Raw genomic sequence first — 18,754 nt, 5'->3', positions numbered from 1 at the left:
CTCTGAGGGCCTTTGTGACCGTGGTAAACGACCTGCGAAGAGACAGAGTGCCCACGGACAGATCGCCAAAAATCTGGAGGTCCCCCAGGATTGAAGCGGAGTGGCTGGATGGTCTAGCGGCCCTAAGCAGTGAGTCCTTGATGTGAAAATAGTGGAGGCGCATTAGTGTGTCCCGCGGGGCATCTTGGGGGGCGTTCCGGGCCTTTGGTAAACGGTGAATGCGATCCAGAAGGAAGTCTGTGATCTCTGTAGTTGGCAACAATTTTGAAAACACGTCAGTTACGAATTGCGTGAGGTCCGAATTTGAAACAGATTCCGGGATGTCTCTTATTTTGACGTTGTTGCGTCTCGATCTGTCCTCCATGTCGCAAATCTTAGATTGTAAGGCCCTCACTTCATCCTGAACTCGTTCGTGGAGAGCAAGCAGTTCGTTGTGGGATTTGACCACTTCATCCATCTTATTCTCGATGTGGTCAGTGCGGCGTCCGACCGCCTCTATATCCTGCTGACAGGATTGGAGCGCAGATTTAAATTCTGTGGATATATCTGTCTTGAATGAGGCTAGCAATTGTTTCATCAGTCCCAAAGTGAGGGGGGCATCGTCCCCTACTGGTGATAGTTGACTGTTGCCCGCCATGATAGGGTCGAATGTAGCGCTGTGTGCGGATAAAGTAGGCGTACAGGAGCCTTTGTTTGCAGCCTGCTTTGGGTTAGGGGACTGATATGCGGACTTAAAAAAGCTGACTGGGGGGACGCAACTTGTTTCCTTCGCTTTTTTAGGAGGCATGGTTGCTGCAGGTTGAGGGGCGGTCGACGGGATGAATAGACTTATAGTAGGCTCGAATATAGGTGCGCGTTAAGCTGTCGGCAGGTTAGAGTCGACCCACTGGCATACCGCTGCTGCGGTGTAGATTCAAATTATGTCGGAGTGGTGGCGGGTGTCAGCGATCCTTAGGGCGTACAGTGTGTCATTTCTGTGGGAGAGCAGGTCTTAGGGGACAGTGTAGTTGGGGCGACTACTGTGTAGCAAAGGTCCAAATAAGGTGGTCGTGCCAGCACTGGCCACCAGTATCCTATAGCCTCTGCTGAGTTTAAGTCTGCTCCAAGGTTCCTGGGCGGGGGGCAGCTGGAGGGGAGCCTTGGATTGCTGTGTGGGGTCCTGCAACTTGAGGGTAAGCAGCCGTTGTCAGCCAGGCACTGTGGGGGCTCAGCAGTAGTGTCACTGCTGGGATGCTGCTAAAATCCAAGATGGCCGCCGCTTGTAATTTGGCAGGAGAGATGAGGAGCTCCACTACTGTATGGAGGCTCCAGGGCCCCTCACACAGGTCTCCATGGGTGGTGCGGGGGTGGGGGGGGTTCCGCTTACCTCTGTGCCCCGTTTCTGGGGTCTCCAGCGGTCCCGGCGCCCTGTACTGCCGCGATTCCGGCTCTGGAGCTCCGCCGCCGGGTAGCTGATAAAATCTAGGCCGCGGCTTGGAGCTTTGTGTAGGCCTCAGCTGCGGGGAGGTGTAGCAGCCGTCCCCAGTCTCCGTTCTGCGAGTGGCTATATCCGGAGGGTCCCCGCCGGCTTGGTGAGCATGGGGGAGAGGGTCCAGGTGGTTGGTAGGGGTGGGAATGGGGTTTTTGTGGGCAGACTTGCAGGAGCTGTGTGACTGGGCTACCTGCTCCTTGCCACACATTTTTTAAATAAGGCTATCCACAGGTTGTTCAGTCTGCCATTTGAGATTGGAATCTTTCAGCACAGAGACAAACTGCACATCAGGGTCAGGATCAGGCAGGTTGTTAAACGGGGTTTCGACCATGAATCAATCACATCATAAAATTAATTAATAATCAATCAATCAATCAGAATCAGAATCAAGCCAGATAGGGGTCTTGTTAAATATTAAACTGACCAAAACAGATACACACACAACTAGTACTGCCTCATCTACCTGTCTGGTCTGGTGCCCACTGCTGAGAGGCAATTAAACTTCTTTGGGGGTGGCTGCAATTACACTTCTTTGTGGGCGGCTGCAATTACACTTCTTTTTGGGCGGCTGCAATTACACTTCTTTGGAGGCCGCTAAACTTTTTTGTGGGCGGCTGCAAGTACACTTCTTTGTGGGCGGCTGCAATTACACTTCTTTGGGGGCGGCTGCAATTACACTTCTTTTTGGGCGGCTGCAATTACACTTCTTTGTGGGCGGCTGCAATTACACTTCTTTGTGGGCGGCTGCAATTACACTTCTTTTTGGGTGGCTGCAATTACATTTCGTTGGGGGCGGCTGCAATTACACTTCTTTTTGGGCGGCTAAACTTTTTGGTGGGCGGCTGCAATTAAACTTCTTTGTGGGCGGCTGCAATTACACTTCTTTTTGGGTGCCTAAACTTTTTTGTGGGTGGCTGCAATTACACTTCTTTGTGGGCGGCTGCAATTACACTTCTTTTTGGGCGGCTGCAATTAAACTTCTTTGGGGGCGGCTGCAATTACACTTCTTTTTGGGTGGCTGCAATTACACTTCTTTGGGGGCGGCTGCAATTACACTTTTTTTTTCCACTGATTGCTGCACCAATCGCCCACTGCTCCTCGGCTGCACTGTGTAAACAGTGCACAATCAAGCCAGATAGGGGTCTTGGTGCTTGTTTTGAGGTTGTAGCAGGGGAGTGCAGCTACGAGTCATAACACCTTGAGAGAAGATCAGTACTTCTCTACCGGCAAAGGACATCCTCCTCGACAGAGCGTGCAGCTTCACGAGGGACGCATGTGAAGCAGTGAGCAAAGGGAACACCCACCTAGCGAGCCAGATCACCTGAATCCACCCTAACGATCAATAGAGTTACAGAAGTCGCAGCCAGATAGAACTCTTCCAGCTGCCACCTAGTCATTGATTAGCCCCCTCCCCTCCACCCATTAGGCAATGATGACGAGACGAATGGTAATAATAAATAATACATTAATAATTACTAATCACCAAATTAAAAATCAGATGAAATTAATTAATTATAAATAATCATAATCACAATCAAGACAGATAGGGGTCTTATGAAATATTAAACTGACCAAAACAGATACACACTCTGCACCATCGAGCAGGTGATCGCTGACATGCCAGGTGCAACGGTCTTTAGCACCCTGAATGCCAAGTGTGGGTTTTGGCAGATCCCTCTGGACAGAGCCTCTTCCTTGCTTACTGCCTTCATGACCCCTATTGGGTGCTACGTCTTCCTACGCATACCCTATGGCATCACCACGGGCAGCAAAGTTTTCCAGCGCTGCATGGAGCAACAGTTCGCTGGCTCTCCCTGTGATATCATCACTGTCAGCATTCCTTATCTGCACAGCCGGGTCCATCAGTTACTGCCACTGCTGCAACCAATGCAAGTGATGGTTACGCATGCCCTATGGCATCACCACGGGCAGTGAAGTTTTCCAGCGCTGCATGGAGCAACAGTTCGCCGGCTCTCCCTGTGACATCATCGCTGTCAGTATTCCTTATCTGCACAGCCGGGTCCATCAGTTACTGCCACTGCTGCAACCAATGCTAGTGATGGTTTACACATTACATTAGATCTTCCATCTGCCACCTTAAAATTGATTAGCCCCCGTCCCCTACACCCATTATCAATGATTTAAGAGATGACTGGTAATAAATGAATAATAATTACAAAATTAAACAATCAGATTACATTAATTAATCATAATCACACAATCAAGCCAGATAGGGGTCTTGTTGGATGTTAAAGTGATCAAAACAGTTACACACTTGCAGACAAGGGAGGTTATTCTGATCGGTGCGGCCAAACGTGCGTACGTTCACTATTAACGTACGCTATCCGTACGCGGCCGTTGGGGTTAAGTCCACCCACAACTCAGCCGCATACGTACGGCCAGAAACAACGTCAAAGGGGAGTGGCGTACAATTGAGCGTACGCCAACGTACACGGACGGCCCAGCCCTTACACTCCGACAACTGGCGTACAACAGAGCGTACGCCGCCGTTTACTGACGTCTCTCGGCCGTCTTCCCACCGACTTCTTGCGGAGATCTGAGCGTACGCCAGCTTGCACGGACGGGTCCCTATTGTTTTCAATGGAAAACTCAGCTTATGTCACCGCTCGTGAGAGTGAGCGTACGTCCGTGTACGCTGGCATACCCTTCACATATATGGACCTGCAAATCTTGCCTTTCAACTAGAATTCTGACAATTGATTAATTAATCTATTTGTTATTCAATTATTGTTTTCTATTAACTCAATTGTCTACCTTAATAAAGACCCTAATAAAACAACATTTTAACCCTCATTACATGTATATTTGTTATGTTCTAATGTGGCATTTTAATCACTATCTATGTGTCCCCATATTGCTGTTACTTTTAAATCAAGTTATGTTGGTGTTTCTGTATATGTACTAAATTATGTCCATAATTAGTTTGTCCAAAATGTGTAACATGTATACCTACCCTGATGTTATGTGTGATGTTTTAATCGAAAAACATTAAACATTCATGCATTTTCACTATGTGTTATTTTACTCAAAAACACACACATTTACACATCAATCATTACCCCTCACCTCAAATTACTAATATAACTTACATTACACATCTGTATGTACCTACCCTTACAAGCCCTCTAACATATTTATTATTAAAAACACAGGCAATTTATAACACAATATAAACTTTTATTTCTAACAAACATAATAAGGGGGGGGATAAAAATAAATTAAATGCGGGCCTCCAGTAGGCCAAAAAGAAGTTGCAAATAAAAAAGGGTCAGGAAGATCTCCCGAATAAGGGCTGCCACCTCCTCCTGCAGCTGTTCAGTGTCTGTAGTGAAGGGATAAAAAAAAAAATTTATATATAACATACACAAATGTTTGTTGTATTTGTACATAATAAAAAGTTGTGAGTTATGTGTGAAGGCCACATACATTTTTAAACTACATTGAAGATGGGTCTGCTGTAAACACAGTACTAAAAAAAAATATGTTAACACACACATACTGTACATAGTAAATAACATTAATTAAATTACTCCTTCTTGGATGAATGTATGCTGTATCCCAATTGGTACTTTGGTTTTGGGGGACTCTCCTCTAACCTCACAATTAGGCTGTGCTATTTAAGGGTTATGACATTGTTGTGGCTTAAGCACTCCTTACTATTTTAAATTTAGGACATTGCTCTACAAATTATAGGCCTACAGCTATGTTTGTAAAGCATGCATCCGCATGGCCTCACACACTATTAACAAAACAATCTCTACATTTATGTTGCACATCATGCTGGGAACTGGAGTTACCCAACACCTGGAGCCACATAACTACCACACCACTAATGTCGGATATCTCATTGGATGTACTGTTATGTCAATTATTCAAGGGGATGGTGAAATTGTGTGGGCCCCAGCTTGACCCATTGTCTCCTCCTCCTCTTCCTCCTCCTCTTCTTCCTCCTCCTCTTCCTCCTCCTCTTCTTCCTCCTCCTCTTCTTCCTCCTCCTCTTCCTCCTCCTCCTCTTCCTCCTCCTCCTCCTCTTCCGGCTGCTCCTGGGCTGCCTGGTCCCGGGCTGCCTGCTCCCGGGCTTCTATGCGGGCTCTTGCCCGTGCTGAAATGTTCATGTTGATGGCATAGAAATCGAAGATTGGGTTTCATAAAAAAGGGGGAAAGAAAAATTCACATTAGTCATGCTCATAACCTTCCAAATTATCATTGCTGTTATATTTCAGACATTTATCATGCAAACTAATTGATATGCTACACTCAAAAACTGAGCAACTACTTAAACCCCCCCCTATACACCCATATACACCCCATATACACCCCCTATACACCCATATACACCCCCTATACACCCCATATACACCCCCTATACACCCCATATACACCCTCTATACACCCCATATACACCCATATACACCCCCTATACACCCCATATACACCCATATACACCCCATATACACCCCCTTTACACCCATATACACCCCCTATACACCCCATATACACCCCCTATACACCCATATACACCCCCTATACACCCACATACTCAGGAACATATTTATAAAAAGTACAGAAAACATTTGCAAAAAAACGCAGACATACTAGTAATAAAAACTTACATCGGGCAATATGGCGGCGAAGTGTGCAAAGCAACACTGGCTGCCGCCGGCGCAGGTCAGACCAGCGCCGCTCAACTTGCCCCAGGCTTCTGCGGACGCCGGTCGTGGAGTATATTAGGCGGCGGGCAGCAGTATACGCCCGCCGCTTGTCCATATTTGAGACATATGGGCCCCTGGGCCCCAGGTGACGGTCCATGACCTCAACCAAGGCCAACAGCTCCTGGGTCGAAAACGGCCTAGCCCTGGTTGAAGTCATAGTGGCAATGGCGCAGTTAATAATTGCAGGTACATATATCACTTTTGGTGCTTGCTGATTGGTCTAAAAAATTGTTTGTTTGGTATTAACTTTATTAATCCTTCTTACATTAACAAACTGGATGCGAATAGAAACTTACGCGGACCGTTCCGATATACACAGACCAAAACCAACAGCATGCATTCAATGTATAGAGAGGAACTGTATATACAGTGTGCGGAAAATAATACACGCAACCGTCTACTTATAAATACGCTGCTTAAAGGGGGCACAATACACCGTTTTCCATGGAGAGACGTACTGTATATACAGTGTGCGGAAAATAATACACGCAACCGTCTACTTATAAATACGCTGCTTAAAGGGGCACAATGCAACATGTTGGTGTATGACAATTTCATACTCATTACATATGCAAGGAAAGCATTATAACGTGATGTTTTGAAATGTGACTCACAAAGCATACACGAACTCCAACAGATACCAGCTGACAACACTCATCATTGGAATGACAGGTGCACACATTTCACGATGTAGCACACAATGCTCCACAACCTGTGTATGTGCATATACAGGTGATTGATCAGGTGCGTTGAGACCTGCGTAATTTAAGCGGCAATTATCGGCGGGAAATATCGGCGTAAATGAGCAAATACATTGCGGGGAAAAATATACGCCCCCTTGTTCATGGCGGGAGATTAACATATAAATATTCAGTCAGATGCAGGCCACAATTGCTGCAAACATGTCTAGTTCAGACGATTCCGCAGCTGAGGACGCTCTCCAGAGAGCAAGAGCAGAATCCTTGCTTGAAAGGTTGAGGCAGAGGGAGCAGGAGAGGACAAGGAGGACCCAAGACCAAGCGGGCCCCTCAGTAACAGGCCCTGTTCAACCTCCACCAGCTCCACAAGGGCCAAGCAACCAGCCAGAACAAGAGGTTGCATCTCTCCAAACAGGTGTGACCCAGCAGGTGCATGGTGAGAGAACTGGGGCCACAAGAAAACAAGCTGCAACATCGAGGGTGAGGACTGAGCAGGATACCACCACCAGAAAGAGAAACCCTGCATTTGTAGAGGCCGAATTGTGAATTCTAGTGCCCAGGGCACGCGAATGGATAGAATTGGCACCCAGGAAGCCGGGTGCCAGTGCAAGGAGAAACCTTTGGGACAAGATCACAGAGGAAGTGAACCAGGTGTCACCAGTGGTCAGAGATTGGCCAGCGGTGAAGAAAAGGTTAGTGTGTTTGTCAGGGCTATTTTTCAGCAGCCTCCAGCAGGAACTGAGGCCCTTATTCTAGTTCACTCAGACAAAATATTTCTTAGATGGACAAAACCATGTGCACTGCAGGTGAGGCAGGTGTTACTTGTGCAGAAATAATCAGATTTGGGTGGGCTTTTACATCTGCCTCACATGCAGTGCACATGGTTTTGTCCATCTAAGAAATATTTGGCCAGAAAGAGTGAACTAGAATAAGGGCCTCAGTTCCTGCTGGAGCCTGCTGAAAAATAGCCCTGGTGTTTGTCCCCCTGATAATGTCATATGTGTGTACATATGTTACATGTATGTTTTGAGAATAATAGAAAGGTGTGTTTGTAGATAGTGCTACACTTCAATGTCACATGTGAACACAACCATGTCTAATAACCCACATTGATATATGAAACATGCACCATTGGTGTGATGTGAGGTTATGGGCACAGTTCTGCTCATGTTAAGTATGTGATGGGACAAGAGAAAGTGTGTTTTTGAAAGAGTTGTTGTAACATGTTCCATATGATGCTACTGAAACAAGAATGACCAAACTGTGCACATGTAGCTGGTGAGAAACTACACATCCCAGTATGCCATCACATAGTTAAATTACTCCATAATAACCACATTGTCAAGCTATGGTGGAATGTGTAGTTTCACAACAGGTGGAGGTGCATAATTTGGCCATGGATGATGTCATTTCTGCATAGTGATGTATGTATGTGCATTTAGTGGCCTAATGAATGAGATGAGACACTGAAATGCCTCCTAATGGAGACATTAATGTGTGTGTGGGACACATATGGCTAAAAAACATAAGATCACCCACACTAGGAAATGTCACGTAGCTAGGGGTACCACCTAGTCCCTTTAATTCCGGACACATATTAATTACACAGGTTCTGTGGCTGGCTGACTTCAAGACTCCACTTCACCTAATTTTAAACTGCCACAGAACCTGTGTAATTAACATGTGTCCGAAATTAAAGGGACTAGGTGGTAACCCTACACGTAGCACAGTGGTGCACATATCTCATGGTGATATTTGTATTTTTAAACTTGTAGGTGGACTGACTTCAAAACGGCAATGAAGAGGAAGATGACTGACCGGTACAACCACAGCATGTCCACCGGGAGAGGGCCTATGCCCGATCATTTGGAGTATACCCCCCTGGAGCAGGACGCCTTGGACGTCATTGATGTGGCCGAGGTCAGGGGGATCTCCAATATGGACAGTGAGCTCCCGGCGGAGGTCTTTGATGCTGCTTTTGATGGTAAGTCACAGTAATGCATTGTATTTTGAAAGATATTTTTTAGTGCGTATGTGATGGTGACATTGTTTTCAATTATTATCCTAGCAGAAGCAGAAACCCAGGATGTACCGGCAGCATCTTCCTCTGCAGAGCCACAGGTGGAGCAAGTGGTCCAGCCTCCACCAAGAAGACACCCCCAGCCACAGGAGACATGGGATGAGAGCGTGTTGGTGATGCTGGAGAGGATCGAGCAGCAAGGGGTGGATGCTGCGATCCGTCAACAGCAGGTGGCGGAATTTCTGGCGGAGTGGAAGGCCACAAACAGGCTGCAGTGTGAGGCCTTGAACCGCATTAATGACACTCTGGCGGCTGGCATGCAAAGCATTGGCCAACACCTCAGCCGCCAGAATGAACTTCTTGCGGAGCAGCTGACCACCGCCAGGTCCCTAAGGGACAATCCCCCATCTGCTGGCCCACCCCAAGCTGCTCCCCAACCTTCCACCTCTGCTGACCCTCCTGTGTCCACTAGGGGAAGACGCCGCAAGCCAGCTGAGCCAAAGGCCCCTGTCCCCAAGGCCCCATCTAAAAGGGGGAAAAAAGGGCCCAAATAATGAGACCTGGTTCACTTCCTCTGTGGTTGGACCCCAAATGTTTAAATTGCACTGGACATCCACTTCCTGAGTTGGCCATCTATCCATTTGCGTGCCATGGGCATTAAAGTTCGTATTTTGACCTCTACAAATGCAGGATACATTTTTGGTGGTGTGTATCTTGCTTAGTATTCACCCTGGTTGTTGCAGTACGTATTCTGGTGTCCCCATTTCTTTCACCATTGCATTTGCAGGGTAACACATGTTTGGAGATATGCAACCTCTTGTTCTGGCTGTTTTGTTTTTTTTGTGTCTATTTTATTTGTTTATTTGATTTCTGACATTAAAGTGTGAAATAAGCTGTGATGCTGAACAGCAAATAAATTTATTTTACCAATTAAATCAAAATTGTGGTATGTGTAATTTCTTGTGTGAAACAAATACTAGATTTATGTGTACTTACTGACCAGGGTATTTTTGAACATTTGTTGAAGTGTGGTCGAAGTTTCCCATGTGTAACCCTCTCCATGGCCATTCCCATGTTCCTATCCAACTTTTCCCTGCTAATTAGTTTGTGTCAGCACATGTGCAGAACAACTTAATAGGTGAGAAAGCAGTTTGTGTGCAGGTGAGGTAGCTCCTACAGTAGTAGGTAAAAGCAGCTCCAGAACAATGCTTTCCTCATGGAGTGGGTGAGGCAGACAAACAAGGGTGAAAAGGTAAATTTGTGTAGGAATGCATATGTGTCCTCCCTAAAAAAAGATGTGTGAATGGGCCAAACATGATAAAATTGCTTGTGAACAAACATGTATAAGTTTTTAAATATATATGATTTTACAGTATCATAACCAGATGTAGGAATCCTTTGTTAGAGAGATGTGAGTGCAATAATGTGATTGGTGGCATCTTACATCCAGAGTGTAGTCAAATCCAATTCATAGCAGATGAGATAGTGGTACAGTTCTGTATTTTGGGTACTATACAAAGATTGTGTGCTAAATAGTGGGCATGGGCTTAAAACATTGCTGAAACATCCTTTGTAGGTGTTAGATGTGGTTTATGTTATTGTATCCTAAATACAAAACCTATGTTTGTATTAGAGTGAACACGTTGACACATGTCGACTTGTGTAGATTGAGTGTGCTACTGTGTAAAGTCTATGAAAGCACGTAGTGAATGTGTCTAACTGTTTAGCAAATACCTACCTTAGCATATATAAGCAGGTCTTAAAAAGATTCTTACCTTAAATTAAACAAACCTTTAAATGTCGAGAAGTATAGAAAGATAAGCTTCCAATGTGTTTGAGTGCTGTGTGTGGCTTGCAGGTAGTGAAATCATGGTTTGGACTTAATAGACTGCAGCATTGCTTATTACATTCAGGTGTATGTGTTTGAGTAGGAATCAGCGTTAATTAGCAAACTCAGGCGCACGCTGGCATGCGGTATCTGTAGGGGTGGTCTGAGCTGGCGGTTGGCGGCCGCCTGTCTGGTGTCCGAAATGAACGGTGCTTTAGGCGATCGTGCGGTAGTAGCACCGCTCATTTTTGGTGCACACCCCCGTGTACGCCCATATTTACGCCCATTTTCCCTCATTATTTCGGCCGCTCCCCTCAACACGCCCCTATGCCGCCCCCAATACCCGTACACTCGCGTACAGGTTTTTTCGCACGTAGAGACCCGTCCGTAAGCGTTGGTGAGTGGTCACGCCTGCGCATTAGCGAATCTGCGCATGCGCAGATCATGAAAAACCCCGGAACGTACGCGTACGGCCCGGCCGCACCAACCAGAATAAGGCCCAAACTCTGTGCTGCACAAAATGCCCACCGCTCCTTGGCTGCACATGGTAAACAGTGCATGATCAAGCCAGATAGGGATCTTTTATGGGCCTATTTTTTTAAACTGCCATCCTGTCTGCCGCTGCAGTGCCACTCTTACATGAGCCACGTGTTTGTGCCGCACACTTGTGTGGCTTAGCATAGTTATCCAGCTACCTCAGTGCAAACTTTTGCCCTAAAAACAATATTGTGAGGTGTTCAGAATACAATGGAAATGAGTGTAAATGAATGTTATTGAGGTTAATATAGCGTAGGAGCAACAACAAAAAAAAAAAATTCTGCAATTTTAGCTGTTTGTATGCTTTTTTAACAAAAAAATCAGAACCCAAAACCCAAAAAAATCCAAACACAAAACACTTAGGAGGTGTTTTGCCAAAACCCATTAGAACCCAAAACCTCAAGGTAATCAAAACCCGAAAAGTGGCCGGTGAACATCTCTACTATAGATCCACAGGTGGCCTGAGACACAGTTTTGCTATAAGGGAATGCTAAAACTATAGCAAGGCATGCTGGGATGTGTAGTTTCACAACAGCTGGAGGGCCACAGTTTGGACATGCCTGTCTTAGAGTCTATACAGTATATGTATAGACATATACATACATATATGTGTGTATACAAATTGTATATTATGTGTGTGTGTATATGTATATATATATATATATGTCTCTGTGGTGTCAGCGGCACTCGGAAATAAAATACACACCAGGCTGTGATGCCAACGTTTCGAGGCTCGGCGGCCTCAAGGTGATAAAGAGGCCGCCTAGCCTCGAAACGTTGGCATCACAGCCTGGTGTGTGTTTTATTTCCGAGTGCCGCCGACACCACAGAGACGCATGCAGATTGACAGCCACAAACTGTGCATGTTTTGCAGGTCTCCTCACAGAATCACAAGTGAGCTAATTAGGTCCATCTGTGTATCTTTTTAAAATGTGTCAGTGATTAATGAGTGCTGCTGTGCAGCAGCTAGGTTGTCTGGAAAATGTGAACTGTTGGTAGCTCTCGAGGGCTAGGGTTGGCTACCACTGCTATAGACCATCTATAGTGTTAATCATTCAGTCAGTACTAGGGTCTTCTACCTCTCCCCCAGACTCCCGCACTCGCTCCAATATTCTGAAAAGCGGCAGATTGCGGCTTGCATTTGGAAACCCCCCTTCTTGGAATCTTACGTTTGCCCCCCAATACTATATGCTGCCGATATGGATCAGGACACATCTCAAGGGTCTGCAATTAGGTTTGGAAGGGGGAATATACTATTTTTGCATTTGCTTTTTTTAAATCGATCTATCCCATATTTAGAGCAAATCTGCATCAAGCAAATGAAGTAGTCGCTGGCACCATCGCTATAATGCAGTAAGGTGAGTACTTATTGGGCCCACAAACCAGCTGCCTGCAGTGAGTGCCATCCATCTATGTGATTTTGCAGCTTTTCAGTTTCCAGCACTATACATTAAACATATTTCCCGAGCTGGGGGCAGAGGGAAGTCTGCATTTGGATGAGAGTGAGGGCAGATGTTATACATTCCTCTGATCGCTGTGATGGGTTCCCATGTGTATATATCTATTTATAGCATGCCATCACACGACACTACGCACAGACAGGGAGGATTGGGCACGTTCCTCCCGCATTCTGTAGTTGTGGCAATTCTGCCTGTCAGATTAACTCACAGTAAGTTTAGTGTGACGCTGGCGCATCTAATCCTAAGGAGGGATCAGTCCATTGCATTAAATCAATAGTCCACATCATTCCCTCATTCCCATACGCCAGAGCCATTATGCGGGGGCCATTGTGGGTTTTTGCCAGCTGATTGAGGCTGGAGACTGATGGGGACAAGAAACAAAATTACTGACAAGTACTTGCGCCGGAAGAATGACATTTAAACATGATTACCTTTTGTAACACCTTGGCACGCAGTCAGAGAACATGCACTCGCTTCTTACCCTACCTGTGACTGATACATTGGCGGAATGCATTCTTTTTAGCATCCTTTATAATTCCCTTTAGAAAGTGAGATTAATCTTCCCATCGCATGATAGGGGAAGTTTGCAGGCAAGCGTCATTTGTCTTAGTAAATGGCAGTTTCCCAAAGAGAAGGAAAAACACAGAGATAATGAAATATGAGATTATAGCTTCAATATAGAGTCAGAAATTCACACGGAGATCAACGGGCATATTGCTAATCCAGCGGGTAATGTAAATTGTGTCTCTTATAACAAGGCGCTATCAGGGGTAATGGCACTCTGGGCCTAATTCAGACCAGCTCACTGTGCTGCAAGTATTCCGAACCCAGTGAGCAGGTTAACTCTGCCCCGCTGAGTTCTCTCAGCCCGCCCCTGTGCACGGTTGCTAATGCATTTGCAGCAGTGAGTACAGGGAAAAATCACTCACCATCGAATGAGCAAGTCTAGACTTACTCGGTGCTGCGAAGGCCACGGGGAGAATGAGGCCCCTGATGACATCAGCAGACCTCCCTCCCAATGGCCAGGGAATGCCTGGGATTTCCAGGACACTCCAGGTTTCCACTCCCACACGTTTACTCCCTGTCAATCACCTTGAGATCGGCCAGTGACAGAACTAATTGCAGGACGGCCTAACGCATGCGTGCTGTGAACAGTACGCATACGCAATGTATCAATAATCGCCCTCTGTGAGAATTCGCAGCCCTGCAGTTGGGTCAAAATCAGCCGACAGGCCTGCACGTCACCTTAGCTTCACATTTTACAGAATTGTAGAATTTTGATGATTATTGTTGTTTTTTTTACGTGTTCTAGCTTTACTGTATATTTCCGCTTCCGCAGCAGACCAACTCTGCCCCCACTGTTCCCAACTCACTAATAAAATGGGCAGGACTGTGGTGTGATGACATCATTAGCTGCAAATTGTTTCAATTCGGCCTCGCCCCTGAGGAGCAATTTGTAATTCACACCAATACTCAGCAGGGGTGGGGCTTCCCAATCGTACCATCAAGTGAGTGGGGCCAATTGTCCTAATTAGGAGCCAATAGCATCTTCAAGCTGCTGCAAGATCCCCGAGCAAGTCCCACTGGTGTTGTCACCCAGCCTGTATAATATAGGATTGTCAAGGATATCAAAGCAAAATGCCACATCCTGTATTGACGAAATATTGGAAGCAGTTTTGGGATCAGTAATGCCTGGTGCATAGGAGGAGGAGGAGGACGGTGACTGGCTCTGCTGTGCCTGGGCCCAGATTCTACCTGATCGAATGAAGGGGAGGTGGGGGACTTGTCCTGGCAGTGGGAAACCTGGTGCCCATGGAGCAGAAGACACCCGCAGCATGCTAGTGTCAAGTTAACATCACTAACTCACTGATTGCCTTTGGGATTTGTTAAGTGTTTTTCATGAAGTCTGCAGGAGGCAGAACATCCGTGAGCTGTAAGAGGTAATCAAGATATAGGTCTGAGTGGAATACAGAATATCAGTGCGGTCCCTGAGATGTGTACATGTTCGCGTACACATCCTTTTGCATGGTAACAAGGGGATCTGGTGGGGGGACGGGCGGTCGTTTGGCCAGGTGGCGGGGGGGCGTTTTGCTTAACCAGAGCCAACCTGAATTAGGCCCATTATTATTTCTCTAGTATTAATTGCTATCATAATGAACCTATAAAAAGAACATTTTAAACTGCAGACAGCCATTATTTTGTGCATCCTAAACAGCCGCTTCCACACCTGTTATTGTTTCCACCTACCCGAATATTACACTACGTTCTTTCTTATTTTGTACCATTCTGCAGAACACATTGGCTCTACACAGAACCATGATAATCTCCCCGTTCATTATTACCTCCCTGCTTCAACTGGGTCACCCTGTCCCCAGAGTCTTCTGTCCTAGAAACTTTTGTAAAAGGGAGAAGTTGGATATTTTAAAGTGGTACTCTTTACCTAACACGGCGCCCATCGCGGCCATCGCATGCACTAAAAAACGGGTGCGACGCGATGCCCGCGATCTCCCATAGGGATCAATGTTAAAAGTGTGATTGGATGCGATTTTAGTGTTCAATGCCTCAATGCCCGCGATTTTTCCATAGGAAACAATGTTAAATGGGCCACAGAGCCCAAATAGTCCCCCTGAAGTCTGAAATGGCCCCCACAATTGTTAACGCCACCCCACGATCAACGTGAACCCGAAGCGTGGCGAGCGGCGGCGGTACGCGTCCTCCGACCTTTTCATACCCCCACTATCCACGTCGGCGTGGAGTTGAGAATAGAATAGTGTGTCGAGCGCAGCGAGCCACCGAGCCCGAAGCGTGGCGAGGGGACGCGGATACCTTCACAGGTAAACGCGTCCCTTCGCGGGCTTCACAGGTATCCGCTCGCCACGCTTCGGGCTCGGTGGCTTGCTGCGCTCACCACACTATTTTATTCTCGACTCCACGCCGACGTGGATAGTGGGGGTATGAAAAGGTCGGAGGACGCGTACCGCCGCCTCTCGCGGGCTCGCTGCGCTCGCCACGCTTCGGGTTCACGTTGATCGTGGGGTGGCGTTAACAATTGTGGAGGCCATTTCACACTTCAGGGGGACTATTACGGCTCTGTGGCCCATTTAACATTGTTTCCTATGGACAAATCGCGGGCATTGAGGCATGTAACACAAAAATCGCGTCCAATCACACTTTTAACATTGATCCCTATGGGAAATCGCGGGCATCGCGTCGCACCCGTTTTTTTAGTGCATGCGATTTTTACCCCCGATGACCGCGATGCCAATCGCGGGCGCCGTTCTAGGTAAAGAGTACCTTTAAAGTTTGTTATGAATCACAGAAATACTCTGCGACTGAGTGTCGGCCACTGCAATTCATGTCTAGCGAAGCACTTAAATATTCATTAGCTGTACACACTGCTGCTGGCGATCTCAACTTCCGTCCTACAAAAAACGACGGGGGGAGAGGGAAAAATATCAGTGTCGAATCATGAAATGTTTTCAAGAGCTGGGAGTTATAAATACCGGTCCACGGCTTGTCAAGATATATTAATGCTGGCGTGGCACAGGGGATACCGTCGTCGTCCTGTATCTATGCTTTGTCAACATCTTTTTTTTTTCCTCAAATATATTTATTGGGTTTTTTCAAGTGTTACAAGTGATGCATATAAAATAATGTAATTGGTGTACATAGCAATGACAACGTTGGGTCGAACATCAGTAATAAAAAGTAGGAGTAAATGCAGTTCTTTATCCATCTCATTGAGAGTGTCCAATGACGTTGGGGACAAATGAACAGCGTGACGTAGTCAAGAGAGGGCTTATCTTGGCCATCGTCCATGATTCTCGATAAGGACTTTCGATGGGTGTTACCAACGCCGTCATGCCCATACACCACATACCTTATAAATCGACACTTGCGTTTTATGTAACTTAAAAAGAGAAAAAAAAGTACAATTGGGGGGGGGTCAAGGGATATAAGGAGGGGGGAGCAGTTTGCAGTTGGTGTGCATTGGGCATGGGTGTGGGAAAATGTGCACCAAACATATTAGATATCATCACATTAGCAGACTTCATAGGTATTGCTGGAACCTGATTCCCTGATATACATAGAGAAGTACATCGGATCTAAATAAATTGTGGTGGTCATTCAGTTTTGTGTTTTTGACATAGTCATGGCGGTCTTTCCGTTTGCACTGGGCCCCATCGTTCACCTGTTGTGGATCTTAAAGTCGACTGTAATTGAGCATCATACATTTCATAGGTCATTGTGGGGGTCAGAAACATTATAAGAGAGTCTAGAAAAGGAGACGATTTACTTAACCAGTTTTTCATTATAAGCTTTTTCGCTACCATCGTCAAGAAAGGGATACGTTTGGTGTTATGCTGCTGTAACTCCCACACATCAAAGTTGGCAAAAAGGATGGGGAAAGGGTGTATGTGTACTCTTGTACCTATTATAGGTGAAATATAGTTAATCACTTTATGCCAGAACTTTTTTATTTTTCCACAGGACCAGACGTTGTGGAAGAAGGTGGCCGGTGATAGCCCACATTTTTTACAAGACCCCGACTCTTTAGGAACAAAGTGGTTCCTTTGGGCAGGGGATATATATATGCTCTTTGTAGTATCTTTATATGTGTTTCCTGTAGTAGGGCGGATTTTAAGATGCGTAGAGCGGAATCATAATATTTAAAAAGTGTGTCGCATGAGATCAATAAAGGTATGTCTCCAAGCCATTGTCTCCTTGTTTGTTCTGTTATCTGAGGGGCGGATAAAGCAATTAGTTCATTATACAGAGTTTTGATTTTATATCCTGGTTTTTCAAATCTAATCACAAGTTTATGTTGGTTGTTTGTTTGCGAGGTTATTAGAAATCTATCTGGGAGAGACACAGCATAGTTCGATAGTTGTATAAGGGGGAATGTGCTCGGTGTAGTTAGGTTATATTGGAGTTTCAGTTGGGTTGAAGTAAGTTGTTCATCTACAGGGTCAAACACCTGGGACACTAATTTCAGACCTTTGTTAAAGATGTGTCTAAAAACCGGGTGTCACGTTTCGTGAAGCACCAGCTGATGTATAACGGAGGCTAGGTGCTTTACTATAGGGATGTTGCATTAACGACAGAAGTGATGGAAACAATTATGTAAAATAAACCTTATTTATTAAAGATACTGTAATACAGGTTGAAAATGATGGCACGATAATATACTGGAAATTTGTGAAATGATAACAGTCAATAATACAATTCTCTATTGAAGAAGATGACGATGCGTGATAATTGAAAGAAGTATTGGAGGATTGGTTTCAAGGTTGACACAATTTAGGGGAGAGATGTGTCAATCGCACAGGTAAGTAAAAGTTTTATTATATTAAGGACCCTCCTAGATACTAGTAGGTTTTAGTAACTTGTGCGACAGATGAGGGTGTGCTACCATAGGCATTAGGAATTACAAGAGTTTAGGAAAAACAGAAAGAATGCCTTTTGCTGGTGCACCTAAGAATTAAAGAGACTCAAAATACATAGCATTTATTGGGTATGCATTAAAAAAATTTTGCGAAATAAAACCAAAACATACAACAATCACAACAATGATAAAAAGGGGAGGACGTTCCCCTGACTCAGTGTGACCCCCTTTGAGGGGCTAACCTTGTCCAGTCCGTATTGGCGACAGCAGATTCCGTGGTATACAGGTATGCAGTAGACGATCGGCAGGAGGAGAGTAGAACTTCACCATAGGCGCAGGAACTATAGTATTCACCACAGCCAGCCAGGAGTGAGCAATAATGTTAAGGCATAGACATCATTGTACTGACTGCCGGTCTGTCCGGCCAGTCAGTACTTAAGGAGTGGACTGTGCGGCTATTGGACAGCCACTTGACAGGCGGGGGTGGAGCCGCACAGTACAGGTTGCAGAAACCAAAAAGATGGCGGCCGCCAGCGGAGGCGACAGAACCCAGCCGGCATTGAGTGTGTGCAGCTGCGCAGTCTGCCGGCGTTTCCAGCCAGAGGCCTATTCAGGTACGGA

The 18,754-nt window shown here is 45.8% G+C and overlaps 1 protein-coding gene across 2 annotated transcripts in view; it reads left to right on the top strand.

Moving 5' to 3' along the window:
- Positions 1 to 17,431, top strand: part of LOC146045333 (phosphorylase b kinase regulatory subunit alpha, skeletal muscle isoform-like) — a 219,166-nt gene extending 201,735 nt beyond the window's left edge. For both annotated transcript variants that reach the window (XM_083164100.1, XM_083164099.1), the window contains one exon: positions 17,239 to 17,431. The gene's annotated coding sequence lies outside the window, so the exon portion shown is untranslated. The remainder of the gene's footprint in view (positions 1 to 17,238) is intronic.
- Positions 17,432 to 18,754: the final 1,323 nt, after the last annotated feature.

The sequence above is a fragment of the Crinia signifera genome, chromosome 11, assembly GCF_055691185.1.
Source record: "Crinia signifera chromosome 11, ASM5569118v1, whole genome shotgun sequence".
NCBI classification, from domain to species: domain Eukaryota; kingdom Metazoa; phylum Chordata; class Amphibia; order Anura; family Myobatrachidae; genus Crinia; species Crinia signifera.
The sequence above is the reverse complement of the archived record's forward strand: the minus strand, read 5'-3'. Positions and strand labels throughout refer to the sequence as shown.